Raw genomic sequence first — 14,940 nt, 5'->3', positions numbered from 1 at the left:
TCAAAATTCACATATTAAAGATGACTGAACAGCCATATTCTGCCAAAAGTGGGATTGAACAAAAATAAAATTAATCCACAGGAACATTAAACAAATGCAGTAATAACCCACAAAATATTAATGGAGCTCAATTAACTTCTGGAAGGCTTTTCTTTATGTTGTCCAAGATACAGTCTGTACCATTCATAACTAATTGCTACATGTGGAAGTCATTTCTTAAATTTTCTTGAGATTTTTTTCCTAAAAGTAGAAAAGTTATTTGACAGTGTAATTATTTTTTTAAATGTCAGATTGATTGATTTATTGATTTAATGAAACATTTAAATTGTCAAATTTAGCTTCCTAGAAATCTGAAGTTTTAGATCATGGCACTTAAATCTTAGTAATGCTAAAAAGAGTTGAAAATAATTTGTTCTCTTCTCACAGGATAGTAACATTTTGCTTTGTGTTATTGCACTAGCCCTTTCGCCCAAATTAGCTCTATGAATAAAGTACTGAGTTGCAGCTGCAGATTTCTAATACCAGTGGGCATACTCCTTCATCTTCCCTAGGCCTGAGTCTCTACCACCACGCCAGGCCTATCTTGATGTCTGAAAGTAGAAAAGTGAGTGACGTGATAACATTCTCCAGGCCTGGATGTGAGCCCCAGGAAACTCCTTCTGAAGACACTGCCCACAGCCAAGGGGGGAGGAGCTTCCTAACTCCCTAGTCCTTCAAGGAGGACACCCTTTGGATTCTCTGTCAGCAGTGCCTGAGAGCTTGCTAGAGGCATCTAAACTCATCTCTTAATAGTTATTTCTGTATGTTTTTGTTTCTAGCAAACATACTGGTTTTACATTTTTAATGGTAATAGAAAGTTTCTTCCTTAAAGCTAAATTTAAAATGAATATGTATAAAGAAAAATATTGTGTAAATAAGAGTTTAGGTGTTAAATGACAACAGAAAGGTTGAAACTCAAATGAATGCACAAAAGTTATCTTGGGGGGCTTTCTGAAAATAAAAGATTAGACGCTCAGGGAATCTAAAACTAGGAAGATTCTTCATTGTGCTGCTGCTACTGCTGCTACTGCTGCTGCTGCTTCTGCGTCGCTTCAGTCGTGTCTGACTCTGCGACCCCATAGCCGGCAGCCCACCAGGCTCCCTTGTCCCCGGGATTCTCCAGGCAAGAACACTGGAGTGGGTTGCCATTTCCTTCTCCAATGCAAGAAAGTGAAAAGTGAAAGTGAAGTCACTCAGTCGTGTCCAACTCTTAGCGACCCCATGGACTGCAGCCTACCAGGCTCCTCCATTCATGGAATTTTCCAGGCAAGAGTACTGGAGTGGGGTGCCATTGCCTTCTCTGTTCATTGTGCTGCTGAGCATGAAAAAAAAAGTAAAAGTATTGTTCAGTCCTGTCTGACTCGTGAGACCCCCTGAACTGTAGCCCACCAGGCTACTCTGTCCATGGAATTCTCCAGGCAAGAATACTAGTGTGTATGTACTTAGTTACTCAGTCATGTCCAACTCTGCAACCCAATGGACTGTAGCCCGCCAGGCTCCTTTGTGCATGGGGATTCTCCAGGCAAGAATATTGAAGTGGGTTGCCATGCCTTCCTCCAGGGGATCTTCCCAACCCAGGGATCAAACCAGGGACTCCTACATAGCAGGCAGATTTTTTACCATCTGAGCCATCAGCATAGTTTCCTAGGAAAGCCCTTGGAGGGGTTAGTAAACAGCGTGGTCAGTGGAATATATAGTGTGGCTTTCAGGTTAGGCAGACACAGTTCAAAAGCCATCTCTTTTTTAAGGAAACCTTGGCCCCAGCTTCCTCATTTGTGAAATAGGAATCTTCATAAGAATTTTATATCAATAAAACGACACAGCTCCTATAAAGTGAATGGTACATAGGTGATGGCATACATTCCCTTGACTCTCCCTCCAATAAAGATATCAACTGTTTTTTTTTTTTAATTTTATTTTTTAACTTTACAATATTGTATTGGTTTTGCCATATATCAACATGAATCCACCACAGGTATACACGTGTTCCCCATCCTGAACCATCCTCCCTCCTCCCTCCCCGTATCATCCCTCTGGGTCGTCCCAGTGCACCAGCCCCAAGCATCCAGTATCGTGCATCAAATCAACTGTTTTATTAATGACTTAGGAACTGGAAGTAGGTCACTATTATTTACAACCCAAGTATTTTTTTTTGTAATGTGATAGCACAATAGGGGAGAAGGCAATGGCACCCCACTCCAGTACTCTTGCCTGGAAAGTCCCATGGAGGGAGGAGCCTGGTAGGCTGCAGTCCATGGGGTCGCTAAGAGTCGGACACGACTGAGCAACTTCACTTTCATTTTCATGCATTGGAGAAGGCAATGACAACCCACTCCAGTGTTCTTGCCTGGAGAATCCCAGGGACGGCGGAGCCTGATGGGCTGCCATCTATGGGGTCACACAGAGTCGGACATGACTGATGCGACTTAGCAGCAGCAGCACAATAGGGAAAAGTAAAATATTAAATTCCCACATTTACTATACGACAGAGAAATTTAAAGTTTGTGTTAATAGCAAAGTTAGATTTAGATTTCCATGTAGTTAGACAACCAATCCCACTGCTTCTTCTTAAACACACACACACACACACACACATGGCGTCAGGGAGAGGGGGAAGTGGGGGGAGAGACAGTGAATTCATACACACACATATATGTTATTGTTCTTGTAACAGATCATTTTTCTCTGGTAACTAGGAAGCTGAGAGCTGAAATCTTGACCTTTTTTAAAGAGGTGCAGAATTTTTCATATATATTTTTGTCATCTTTGTATTGAATCATTTTACTACTCTAACTTTACTTTCCCTTTGCCTCAATTTCTCTATCTTTTTATCCTACTATATCATATTGTACTACCCTAGCCTTTTTATCAGAGAAGGAAATGGCAACCCACTCCAGTGTTCTTGCCTGGAGAATCCCCGGGACGGGGAAGCCTGGTGGGCTGCCGTCTATGGGGTCACACAGAGTCAGACATGACTGAAGTGACTTAGCATAGCATAGCATAGCCTTTATATTGGTCTTTACTAATTATACTGTTATATCCTTTATATTTAATTTCTTCAAATCATTTTTGGAATGAGGCCGAGAATAATTATATACGCAAAAGTGTGTCATTGATCCACCACCGATAATGTTCCTGGCAAAATTTAAGAGAAAAGGATTGGAGAAAATTTAATGTGATCCTGAAACTGATTGTGTCAGACAGTTTCCTGGTGACTTCTAACATGAAGTGTTTCACTTGCTCAAACACAGCTAACTTAGTTATGTCACTGTCTTTGTTTTACATCAAAAGCCATTAGAATCCATTCAGCCATCTTTTAAAAATGGGACTTGCTTGCATCATCAACACCACCACCAGTTCCAAGTATTCAAATATATACATGTTGTCTTTTAGATTAGTCTTCTCTATAAGTGATTCTAGTGAAGCTATCAGAAAGAAAAATATTTGGAGGAATTTCTTTGCAAAAGCCTTCAAAGCTAATTTAAACGCTGCAGACAGAAAATGGACCTTATGATTGCTGCTTTGTATTAAATACAGAAACCATTTTATCTGGCTTAATCAACCATCTTATAGTCATGGGGCTTAAATTTAAGAAATCAAATATTTGGAAGAATATGCCACATGGTTTAAAGGCTGTTCATGAAAAAAAAGGAATTCTCAGGAAAATTTGGCACAAAGACAGAATCGTGGAGTAAGTGTGTAGTTAACCAAAGACTACTTTGAAGCTCAATTGCAAATTCTGGTGTGTTTGTTTTTAAATGAGTCTCAATAATAAGCATACCCTGTACAGCATAATCCTGTGTACTTCTAGCAAGCCAAAATATTTTCAGTATCAGGGTTTATTTGGGTTCTGTTTGTATAAAGCATAAAGATAAATTTTTTAAATAAAAATAATAATTTGGGGGTCTTTTATGGCAAAGTTCTATTTTGACAGGAAAATTACAGCAATTGTACCTGTAGTGTAAGGGACTGGGACTGCTTAAAATGAAAGAAAAATTTAAAAAGAGTATTTGTGCATGTGTTTTCATATTCTAATGTGGCTACTCTATCAAGAGAAACTAAAAATTATGTTTGATAGGTCATTCTCATTTTTTATGACAACGTTTTGATTACTTGTATTTAAGGTTAAATATTTCCTGACATTTTTACTTCAATTATTTTTAGCTATTCACCCACAAATGCAGGAAGGCTGACATAATTACCCCTTTTAATTCACAAAAGACGTGTATTTACCTATTTGCTATAAGGCTTTTCAAGCTACCACGCTGTTACTGTGACAAGACTACTTTGAACACACAGTAGGTAAAATCATATCGTATATTGCACAGCAACCTCAATAGCTGAATGTTAATTTAACCAGTAAAGACAAAGTAATTACAATAATAAGAATTCTTGTCTTTTGATGGGGTTAAAAATGGAACTCAATTTGTTATATAGCCCATTGGCTTAGTAATCACTAGAAAAATTAACGAAAGGACAAAGTATTATTTGCAAAGTTACTGTTTGTTACTAGAGATGCCAGTAGAAGATCTCCGTGTAATGTCAGGTGTGAATATTTGTGGCATATCTGGAATATTTAATATATGGAGTGGATCATTTTTTAATACTTCTCACTACCAAATGACAAAATTATTTTCTGCAAGACCAAAGGGACAAGAATGATGGCCAAAAAAGGGGTGCAGATAGTAAAAATTGTCTTTCATTGAATATATATGTACGTATGTGTGTATCTTGTATATGTATCTATATGCCATGTATATAAAAATAATCATAAAAATACAAAATGAAATATTTATTACAGAACAAATTAAAATGTCCTTACTTTTAAATTTCATTAATGTATTTTTAAAGGGGGTTGAAATTATACATACATATCAGTCTGATACACAAATAATAACATTACAGTAATTGATAAGTGAATTTTAATAAAACCAAAATACATTAAAAAAGGTACAGCTGAGACAACTAAATCATACCACAGATGTAACATTCTATTTTCTTGGTATTCTTATTTAAAACAAATATTAACATGAAAATATTATTCTAATTAATAAAAGATTTGATGTTTGAAACAAAATTTACACTTCTCGAACATTATACCATACCTCAGAGTTAGCATGCTGTTTTACTATTGTAATAGAAGCTGCCCAGAAAGACTGAATCGAAGCAACCTCAGGTTCTATTTCTTCATCTTTCCAGTCATTGTGTAAACTATTAATTTCAAAAAAATTACTGCTTAAACACAGGATTATGTAGTGCTGCAAAGTTTAGACAGAGAACTGCTTTTGAAGGAAGCCTCAGCAATTTTCAATTGTTATTACTCTGGAAAGGAATGGCTGCAGCCAGCCCCACATGTGGAGCCAACAGCGTAATCGAGAATTGTCCAAATTAATCTACATGCAGGGTACAATGTTTATTAAAAGATAAGTTATCAAAATGTGTTCATTTAAAACTTTAATATATTCTATTTCAACTCAACAATAACCACGGCAATTTTTTGGTTTGAGTTGACTAATTCAGCCTTGACCTGAGAATGCCAAAGCAGTCCACCTGAGGACCTTGTTAAGACACGCCCTGGGTCCTGACACACTCTCTCTACCCACACCCTGACTCGACTTCTCCTCATGGACCCTTCCAGGGGGTCATATACCTCCCCCAGGACCTATGAGTAATAAGCTTCTCTATTTCACTGGTGATTTTCACTGAACCCCTCATGGCTCATCATCTGACACCCCGGGGCCCTGCTTAATAAATGTTAGCTAAGTCATAACAATAGGTAAAATATGGAGTCTGTTAGTAGTGATAAATTCTTTGAAATCAAAACAAGGCGGGTAGGGGGACTTCTTTGGTGGTCCAGTGGCTAAGACTTTGCACTCCCACTGCAGAGGGCCTGAGTTCAAGCCCTGGTCAGGGGACTAGATCCTTCATGTTGCAACCAAGAGTTCACATGCCGCAACTAAAGATGCCCCAACGAAGATCAAAGATCCCTATGTGCTGCAACTAAGACCCGGTGCATTCAAAGAAATTAATTAAAATAAATATATATTTTTTTTAAAAAAAGGGAAGGAAGAAGGATGCAGAGGTCCAGGGCTATAATTTTACAACATAATGCACAATGGCCACAGAAACTGAGGGTGCTGGTGGCGGGGACAAGAGTGAGCCCTCTGGTAATTAGGAAAAGAGCAGCAGATGTTGTGAAAAGCAGTAGCCACACGATTCAGGAAAGGACGTGATCATGCTGGTCACAAGGGCTGCTGAGGTGTCATTGAGCAGTACTTTTTCTCAAACTCAGTACCTTGTTACAACCTAAATGATTTGAAAACAATTGCAATAACTTCACCAAACATCTTAAGCCTAATTGCAGTCACAAACTACCTTCTGAAACAGGAGCAAAGTCCACAGACACTAAGGATAGTAATGTTGAAACACTCTCCTAGGCAATATTGTTTTTCAATAAGGTACAGTCTGCTACAGGACTTGCCCTGTTTCTTTTCAACTTTCTCTCAGTAACTATTATTGAAAGTCAGAGGTTGGAAATTTATAATCCAGGAGGCTACTCTGAGGGTATTTCAAGGGTTTAAACTGAGAAGTTGCCCAATTCCTGGATGTGTTAAATCCAGGGAAGGGTGGGGGAAAAGGGTTATGGGTTGAACCAGTCCTGACCCCCTGCTGAGGCTGACCAGTACTCTGCAGGACTCAGGGTGTAAAACAGAAATAGGCATACCCTGGTCAAAGCCAGCTGCAAGGAAGAGGAGTTAGCCTTCATCTAAGATGGGCTTTGTCCTACTCAGAGACGCCTCCTTGCAACTCGGATGTGTGGACATTTTTCAACAGCGACTCTGAGGGGCAGTAAGAAGCACAGCAGCTGTGGACTGGTGTGATCAAGGTCCGTATTCTGCTTCTTTGGGTGGAGCGGGTGAACCATGCAAAAGTCCCTTGTACTCTGAATAATTGGGCTTGGTAAACAACAAATAATCGGGCTATTTGCCTCTACTTATCCACGTTTTGGGGGGCTTCCCAGGTGGCACAGTGGTAAAGAATCCACCTGCCAATGAAGGAGATGCAGGTTCAATCCCTGGGTCTGGAAGATCCCCTGCAGCAGGAAATGGAAACCCACTCCAGTGTTCTTGCCTGGAAAACTCCATGGATAGAGGAGCCTGGCAGGCTACAGTACATGGGGTTGCAAAGAGTCGAACACAACTGAAGACATCCATATTTTTATGATTAGCTTATAGAGCAGTTCAGTCACAACTCCAGATCGCAAAAATATCCTTTTCTTTTCCTTAAACTGAGATGAAACCAAGTGAACTGTTCACTCTCTACCACCCAAGTTAAACTTTGATCTCTAGTAGGAAATTTTCAGTATTCATTATCACACAAATATTTACTCTTACCATACCCAAATGCATAATGTTTAGGCTGATTTTGAACGTGTGTGTGTGTGTTAGTCACTCAGTCGTGTCCAACTCTCTGTGACGCCATGGACTGCAGCCTGCCAGGCTCCCCAGTCCATGGAATTCTCCAGGCAGGAACATTGGAGTGGGTTGCCATTTCCTTCTCCAATGTGAATTTTAGTAATAGTAGTCGCTAAGTCATGTATGACTCTTGCGACCCCACAGACGGTACCCTGCCAGGTTCCTCTGTCCATGGGATTCTCCAGGCAAGAATACTGAAGTGGGTTGCCATTTCCTTCTCCAGATTTTGAACATAGATGATAACAAATAACATTTGTTAAGCACTTGAAAGAGAGTGAAAGTCTCTCAGTCTTGTCCGACTCTTTGGGACCCCAGGTACTTACTATACAGTCCATGGAATTCTCCAGGCCACAAACTGGAGTGGGGAGCCTTTCCATTCCCCTGGGGATCTTCTCAACACAGGGATCGAACCCAGGTCTCCCGCATTGCAGGGGGATTTTTTACCAGCTGAGTCACAAGGGAAGCCCAAGAATATTGGAGTGGGTAGCCTATTCCTTCTCCAGGGGATCTTCCTGACCCAGGAATCAAACCAGGGTCTCCTGCATTGCAGGCGGATTCTTTATCAACTGAGCTATCAGGGAAGCCTCTGTTAAGCGCTTACTGTTGATTAATTCCTAGGCGTTTTCTCTCTTAATCCTCCCAATAACCTATGGAGCTTTGATAGCTCCATCTTGCAGAGCAGGGAAACTGGTGAGGTTAAGTGTGGACCAGAGTCAGAGCATAGGGCAGCCAGTCTTGGAAGCACTCTCCTCTGTCTCATACAATGCCTTCTAGGAGGCAGATCTGATTTCTTTGGCAGTTGCAATCAAAGACTTCATATCTCTTCCCTCCCCCCACCACCCTCCACCCTTGTGGTCTTCTTAGCAGAGATAACAAGGAAGCTAAATTATTCACATTGAATGAATCCATCTTTTCTCTAATTTGGTTGTGTTTCCCTGCTCTGATCTCTCCTAACCTCCCCTTTTACAAAGGGCGCCTTTCAGTTGACATGTATTCTCCAGCAAGCCTGCCAATAATACTTGGTAGTCATCTCTGAACTAAACTTTCATTCTGACTCCCTCTGTTTCCACAAGCAAAATGACTCACTCAGACTTCATAGGCAAGAGGTGAGAAAAAATGTAAATATGATTCTTTAAATATCTCCTTTGGGTTCAGGGAATGCACTTTGTAGGGGCTAATTGTCAGAAAGTTTAATTGTTACCCTGAATCTCCAGCTTCCCTTGTGGAACACCACAGGTACTAATAGTGAGAAAATTTGCACCGAGCCTCCGCTGTGCTCTCTTCATTAAGCTAATGGAGCATTTTCCTCCCATTTTCTCCCTAGGATAGCTGTAGGAGTACAACCTTATAATTGTTGCTCTTAACTGTAATTGGGGGTAGTAGGAGTCTATATAATCATATTGTCTTTCCTATGTGGTGGTAGTTTATTTATGACCTATTGATAATAGGTCCTAGCCAGCAGCAGAAAACTGTATTACATTAGCATTCCCTTATAGAAGAGTGACTGCTAAACAAAAACTATTATTAATCAGAAAGAGCACATGCTAGGGATGGTCCATCGTACCAAATAGAAACTTCATTACTGCAAAGATTGGCTCCTCTGGATGTCATTGGTGTTTTTTTTTTTTTTTTTTACTAAAATTAGTGGAGAGCTCACTTTACTTCTTTTTAGATATGTGACTAAGCTTCATTAGTCTTTCAGAGAGGTTCCCGAAGCCTACTGCCAACCTTCTTCAAAGTGATGGGGAGTTTTGTTTGGTTACTGAAGTCCTTGGAGTATCATGCACCTGGAGAAAAACTCAACATTTAGCAACCATGAACCCAATACAGTATTCTTGCCTGGAGAATCCCATGGATAGAGGAGCCTGGTGGGGTCACAAAGAGCCAGACACAACTAAAGTGACTTAGCATGCACCCACCCACCCTGATTCAGTAGTGCACCACACTGAGTATAGTTTGGGGCCAGCAGGACCCTCCCCAAAACAGGGATGCCAAAATACCTTGGGAACTTGTTGATCCAAATACAAATGAGGAGTTCTGCTGCGGCACCAACTCTGTATTGCTACATTATGACCTCTTACAACATACTTTGATGAAATAGCCTTTTGACTATCTTTTCCAAGTTGTAGCATTCTTCAGGACATTAGGTATTCTTTGAAAGTTCTCCACAATTTGTGTGCTGCATTTGTTCTTCCTTAAAGAGTAACTAAAGAGAACTTGAATGTTTACCATTTGTTGTTTAAAATAGTTCCATTCAAGGACTGCCCTTTACTTTTGAATAGAAAGTATTTTCTAAGGTCAGTACATAGAGCTCATAAGTGTATAAAATTAGGTTGGCGTCCATGAGAACATGGCATTGTGTATTCTGCCTCTACAAAGATACCGAACATCTAAGAATTTATTGCTGGACAGAATACATAGTCAAATACCTGAATTATTAAAATTTACAAACTGCCAATTGGCATTGGTCAAATATCTGTTATGTGGAAACACAAGGCTAAGAATCATCACAGATATTGTTTCATTCTATACTGCTATAGCAGGCAGAATAGTTACCTCCAAAGATGTCTTTATTCTAATCCCTGAATTCTGTAAGTGTGTTACCTTATATGGCAAAAGTGAAAGTGTTAGTTGCTCAGTCATGTCTCTTTTCATTCCTATTGACTATAGTCTGCTAGGCCCCTCTGTCCATGGAATTCTCTAGGCAAGAATCCTGGAGTGGGTAGTTATTCCCTCCTCCAGGGATCTTCTTGACCCAGGAATCGAATCTGGCAGGCATTGTGGGCAGATTCTTTATTTACCATCTGAGCCACCAGCGAAGCCTTATATGGCAAAAGGGAACTTACAGATGTAATTGAGTTAAGGATCATGATACAGGAAGATTATCCTGGATTATCCAGTGGGCCACTGTAATCACAAGGATCATTGTAAGAGGGAGGCAGGAGGGTCAGCATCAGAAAACAAAATATGAGCACAGAAGCAGAAGCTGGAGGGATGTGGCCATGAGCTAAGGAATGTGGGTAGCCTGCAGAAGTCAGAAAAAGCAGGAAAATGGATTATCCCTCTAGAGACTCCAGAAAGAATACAGTCCTGTTGACTCATTTTGAACTCTGACTGCCAGAACTGTAGATAATAAGTTTTTGTTGTTTTAAGCCACTAAGTTTGTAGTAATTTGTTATAGCAGCAACAGGGCACAAATACAACCCCAATAGCTTTGCAAAAGAAACTAATCTCCATTTAGTTTGTTTTAGTTTTAGTCAGATGAGGAAACTGACATTTAAAGGGCTTCAAGAGGCTTAGTTCACCCTGCTTCCTCTCACAAAGCAGAGTGTGTAGATATTTTTGAGTGTACCAGCTTTCTCTCTTAAAGCAATTAAATCTCCTAATGAGCTGCAAAAGCTGCAAGATTCATGAGTCAGGTGACTCACTAACTGAACACCCACCCTTTTGTCATCAATCATCAGGTTAGATGACTTCTTAATGAGCTTAGCTGAGTTTTTTATTCTCTAAAATTATGGCAGTTATGAAGATTAATTCAGCAGTTATGGAGTCAGAGCTTCTTGCATTACTCCTTCCTTTGGCAAACATCTTCCTTTGTCTCATCATTTAAGTTTGGACTTGGAAAACTATTTATATCAGGAATGAATAAACAGCGAGTGAAGGGAAGGGACCTGATGTGTTTTCTAGTTTTGTTACAGCACCTTTAATCAAGGTCTCAGAGAAGGATATCATGTTATAGTTTAAAGTTCATAACCCACAGAAATGGAGAGCAAACTTTTATATGATTAATTGTCATTTTCCAAGTCCCTAGCATCTTGTGGCGGAAAAGGCAATGGCACCCCACTCCAGTACTCTTGCCTGGAAAATCCCATGGATGGAGGAGCCTGGTGGGCTAGAGTCCATGGGGTCACTAAGAGTCGGACACGACTGAGTGACTTCACTTTCACTTTTCACTTTCATGCATTGGAGAAGGAAATGGCAACCCACTCCAGTGTTCCTGCCTGGAGAATCCCAGGGACGGGGGAGCCTAGTGGGCTGCCGCCCATGGGGTCACACAGAGTCAGACACGACTGAAGCGACTTAGCAGCAGCAGCAGCAGCAGCTTGTGAATCCCTAAGTTCTGCAGTAAGTCTAGACAGGAAGGCTTGAGTCACAGGGATTTGGATTTATTTTGGTTTTAAGCATATTTGGCTCTTTAGTAAAGAATTTACCTGCAATGCAGAAGACACAGGAGACATGGTTCGAATCCTGGGTCAGGAAGATCTCCTGGAGAAGGAAATGGCAGCCCACTCCAGTATTCTTGCTTGAAAAATCCCAAGGACAGAGGCACCTGGCAGGCTTCAGTCCAAAGGATTGCAAAATCCTTTGCAATCAGACACAACTGAGCATACACACACTCTGGCTTTGACCATTATTACAACATTGGGTGAATATTCCTCCCCTTCCCATGTGGTACAAGTGAGAGCATCCTCACCTTCCCATGTGACCTGGGCCTGGGCAGTTGGAGTATTTTATCTCCTGACCATAAGGACTGGTTCAGGGATCAAGAAGGATATGTAACCCAAGATGGTCTAGACTTCTCTGTCAGAGAAGGAAAGATGTTTTCTCTTCCTCTTTGGCAAGCTCTCAGAATAATATAAGCTTATGACTCATGCATCTTGTGGCCATTTTTCCTGAACCTTGAGAGTCAGATATCTACTGGAAGGGAGAATACAGCCAACACCCAGGATCTGAGACCTGAAAGAGAACAAAAATAAGAAAGTTCTGATTCCTCCAGCCATGTCTTACCCCTGTCCTCGGAGTCTTCCAGTACATGAGCCGACAAAACACATTTTTTTAAAATTAAGTTAGTAGAATATGGATTTGTGATTAAAACAGAGTATATTTTAACTTTCATTTGTCAGAAAGGTGATAGTCTACCTGAGGAAAAAGGTATATAACAAAAGCCTCCTTTTCAGATTGTCCCATCTGCCCCGTTTCCACTCTATACGTTCACAGTCGTTCTTAATTTTTTATGTAAACTTACAGATTTATTTCATGCTTATACAAGCAGCTGTAAACATATATCTCTGTTTTCCTCTATTTTAACACAAAAAGTATTATATTAGACATTGTTCTCTACTTTGCATTTCACCTAACAATGTATCTTGTCAGTCTTTTCCTATCAAAGGTGAGGGACTTTCTCCACTCCTTTATGAGCCTAGATAGGATCCATTTTGATCAGAAGGACCTTAGAAAGCAGGTTGGTTTTGATGAGTGGGATCAACTCTATATGAGAAAATAGTGTAGCTCCTTGGCAAGGAGTGTACAGGATTTCTATGTCCATTTTTCTTATCTCCTTTTTTTCACATCTTAACAAGCTTACTATTCCCCAAAGATTAACATCAAACTTCAGGGTTACCCTGGTGGCTCAGCTGGTAAAGAATCTGCCCACAGTGTGGGAGACCTGGGTTCAATCCCTGGGTTGGGAAGATCCCCTGGAGAAGGGAACAGCTGCCCACTCCAGTATTCTGGCCTGAGAATTCCTGTATAGTCCATGGGGTTGCAAAGAGTCAGACATGACTGAGTGACTTTCACTCAGGTTTACAGTTGCCATGAAAATTTTGCATGACCCTATATATTCTTGAAAAATGAACCCAAAGCAAATAGAAGACTGCAACTCAGTTTGGTTCACAAATATATTTTCTTTGAACAGTATTTCAAAAAGATTTTTAACTACCTAGTAATGTTTAAAAGTTTTTAATCGTGCTATTTCATAGTAATATTTTAGTATTTCATTTTTTATATTTTATTGTTCAATTGTGGATTCAAGACTATTTTACACTGTGGGTCATACATCTAATACTACCTTATTTATTTGGTTGCCCACATTGTTCCAGGTTTGTCTGATAGTAAGTTCTTCCAGGTTGGCTTTTATTTCTCTTTAACTTGCCTCATTTTTGTTTGTTTGTTTGTTTCTTTTTGTTTTTTGAGCACTTCCTCACTAGCTGGCACTACAGGATATTCCTGGTTCATCTTGAATATTTTCTGCCTCAGTCCTATAATTAGCCATTTTTCCAAGGAAACTGATTCCTTTTACTAGAGAATGTCACATACCCCTAATTTATTGCTGTGCTCCACCCCACTGTCAACTTAAGAGCTATTTGAATACCAGGGAAAGAGAAAGATACTGATAATTTTCCTCAGGATTAATGTAAACTTTACTTTAACATCTGACTCTAGCTTCTTACAAGATGAAGACTATATTAGTTGTCCCTTATCTTAGAAAAACAGTACTAGAAATTGGAATTTTCACTCTTAACCTTGTACCCTTAGAAATATTATTTAACTAACATTTTAGAATCCATCTGAAGAATGCTAAACAGGTATTCCAAGAATTAGATCCAGTGATATTAAGTATTTTAAGAGCAGGAGGCCCACAAATATATAAGATAGTTAACATTCTTAGTCTTTGCATTTTTATTAGGGATAGCTAACAGATTTTCTAAATCCCATACTCTGAGTTATTCAGTGTGTGCACAGCTAGTGTCATTTTTTTTCAACTTAAAGGGGGGGAATAAAAGATGTTTTTACCCTACACATAAAATGAATAACCAACACTACAACTAAAAAAATTACTTCAGAAAGGGGCAGCTAAATTAGTCTGAAAGCTATACTATATAAATGTGAATGCAAAGTTAATTATATTTTTTTCCAGAAAACTACATTTGTATTTACAGATACAAGGCTCAACTCAAATGACATAATCTGGTTATTAGACTTATGATGGGATTTAAACATTTTAAAAAGGGGGAAAAAATATTCTTTTGTTTAAGTTAAGTTTTGCAATTCAAAGGATTTGTTCCTTTGGGTCTCCAAGTTCCTCTTTTCAACATTAGAGAGCCTTGAAGGTAGTATCTTGGCTTCAAAGGCTTTTGCTTTTGAATCTAACTTTTACTTTGAAACTAACCAAAAAGAAACTAAGTATATCAGAGCCATACTTAATCCCCTAGGAGTCAGCATTGCATCAAGTTTATTAAAATTAAAGACTTTTTTTTTTTCTCCTCCTGAAATAGGCATCTGGTAATAAAAGGCAAATCAGCTGGGTTAGGATAAAACAGGCAATGTTTTTCCTTCACTAGTTCATTTGGAAAAGTCGCTTTGCTAATTGAGAAAAATTTAATGAATTTTACTTGTATTAAAATAGAGGTGATTGCTTCATGGCAACAGTGTGCTCATTTGAGAAAGTCATTACATTTATGTATTGTGTTTTCATGTAAATACTTTTGCCAAAATGTATTAGCAAGGAATATAATATTATGGTTCATGGTTCGTGTAGTATCTGAAAAGAATAATTGTATAACTAATCAGTGAAAACAAAGTAAATGTTCCTCTTGGGTTTGTATAATAAAAATGGAATTAAAATTATTCAGGCTCAAAAATGCAA

The sequence above is a fragment of the Bos mutus genome, chromosome 10 (assembly GCF_027580195.1).
Source record: "Bos mutus isolate GX-2022 chromosome 10, NWIPB_WYAK_1.1, whole genome shotgun sequence".
Taxonomy (NCBI): Eukaryota; Metazoa; Chordata; class Mammalia; order Artiodactyla; family Bovidae; genus Bos; species Bos mutus.
This window is presented reverse-complemented; position numbering follows the sequence as displayed.